Source organism: Eptesicus fuscus, chromosome 19 (genome assembly GCF_027574615.1).
Source record: "Eptesicus fuscus isolate TK198812 chromosome 19, DD_ASM_mEF_20220401, whole genome shotgun sequence".
NCBI classification, from domain to species: domain Eukaryota; kingdom Metazoa; phylum Chordata; class Mammalia; order Chiroptera; family Vespertilionidae; genus Eptesicus; species Eptesicus fuscus.
The window spans coordinates 23,935,159-23,937,458 of NC_072491.1; positions in this window are offsets into that span (position 1 = coordinate 23,935,159).

A 2,300-nucleotide genomic window follows, 5' to 3' on the forward strand; every position below is an offset into this window, starting at 1 on the left:
AATGTGTAGGAGCCAAACAGCTAGTCTCTGGATTTCTTTCAAAGGAAATTGCTCCATGTATAGCTCCATTTTGGGTGTCAAGGGGAAGTGGGAGTCCAGGAGCCTTCTATCATCATCTTTGCAGCCCAGGTAGAAGGAAGATTAGGTATTGACAGGGAGGGAATGTTCAGATTCGTGTTCACTACTTTTAGTCTCTATGCTATTTTGCACCCCACTCTGTCAAATTCATATTCTGAAAACTCCCATTTTCTAATATGAATCCCTTGCTTTACACATTTTACACTAGCCACCACTTATCAAGTGCCACTGTTTTAGGCACTATTTCATGTAATCTTCACAAGACTGCAAGTTCTGTACCAATAGCTCCAATTTATGGTTGAGTAAATGGAGTTGCAAGGCAACTCTGGTCCATTTAACTGCAAATATATTTACTTCTCACTTGACCTGTCTTTCTCACATCAGATACTGGTGGTAGACTGTTAGGAATCACTTCAAAAAACACAGTAAATAAGATACCACAGTGGTTGGGAGATCCATTACTTCCTAAACCCTCCCACCCATGCATCCACTCACCTATTTTGTTCTGGAGAAACATCCGCACATATTTCTTAAACCTTCCTGGATGATTTTAAAGGGCAGCAAGGTTGAGAACCTCTGCTGTACGTGACCTAGCCTGTCATCTTCCATTTTATTCTATTCAGTGTCTGGTCTTGCCTTATCTTGAATATGTCAGGCCTACACATATGTCCCCGTTTTTGCCATACCCATTTCTTTCTTCTGAAACACTCCCCTTTGTACATCCTTGTTCAACATTCAAGTCTGCACAGAACGTCATCTTCTAAATGAGGCTTACTCTGACCACCCTATTAGTACTGCAAGCTATCATTAAATTTTGACTTATGCTTATTGTTCAGAGTTTACATTCTATAGCTTGGAGACTAATGAAGGCAGAGAACCTGGCTTGTTTTTGTGCATCCTTAGACTCTAAGCACCTTGCACAGGTTTAGGAGTATTCTCTTAAGATTGTGTGACCTTTAGTGCAACACTAGTCACCTATGGCGAATGAACATTTGAAATGTGGCTAGTCTAAATTGGAGTTGTAAGACACTGGAGATGTGGCAAGTGAAGGAGCTACTCACCAAGATGAGGCATTAGGGGGTCTGAAGGAATAACCAGAATTATTTTAGGTGGACTGAGGTGCATGTCATCCCTCCATGTGGAGACGTACCCTGGGATTAGAAAGGTTAAGAACTTGACCTGAAAAAAAGTAATCACTATCATACAAAGGTTAGCTGCTTTTAAAATTCTTTTCATTAGCTCATAGGATTTCACAACTCCTGAAACAGGTGTGACCTGATTTTCATTTTATCTTAGAAGTAGGCCCAGATAGAGAATAAAGTTTGAATTTGAGGCCTCAAAATCAAATTAAGATGAGAAGCCATTTCCAGACCTCTGGCCCATTGCTCCTTCTACTGCACCCTTTGGTGGTTGGTTGTTTCAGGACGTCCAGAGAGGATTCTGCTCTCCAAGTATCTGTCTAGGCTTTTAAGTCCTAAATCAAACACTTACGGTTCTGCTGTATCTAAAATGAAACCCATTTCATTTTTACTATGCTGAGCCATCCTTCAAATCTTAGCAAAAGACTTTTATCTGAGAATCCTTTCTGGACTACGCTCAGGAACTTTGGCATACTGTGTTCTAGGCTTCTAACCTTTCCAGATTAGATTTTAATTTTGCCACCTATGGCAAAAGAATAGCAGTAAACTAAAATCTTTGGATTTGAAGATAACTGGTACTTAGTAAACAGTTTTTCCTGTTACAAACAGCATCCAAGTCTTAGTTGTCTCAAAGCTCACAGTGGGGAGTGAGGCAAGTCCTAAGCTTGAATGTAAATTTGGGTTTATTCCAGGTTACTGAGTGCCCTGGCTTTCAGTAAGTAGGCTTTAAGATGAACTCAGGAAATCCCCAGAACATGTTTCTCAGCTAAGTTTGTTTAGGACCCCAAGTATATACACCTATAGGCATGTCATAATTTCTACGTAATTAGGGGTTAACAGGAATATATCTGTGCCCCAAAGATTCTTCAGCAGCAGCCATTGGTGTCAGGTCACATGGTTTCAGGTCTTCTGTTAAACTACTCTACTCTTTCATATTTAGTCTAAGACATGTTGAAAAATCCATTTACTATTTGCATGGATAATTATGCCTTACCTTCTGTTGGTCTTGTCTAGACTAATTAATTTCTTTCAGCAGTGTTTTCCATGGGAACACCACCAACTGTATAACCAATACCTCAAAAA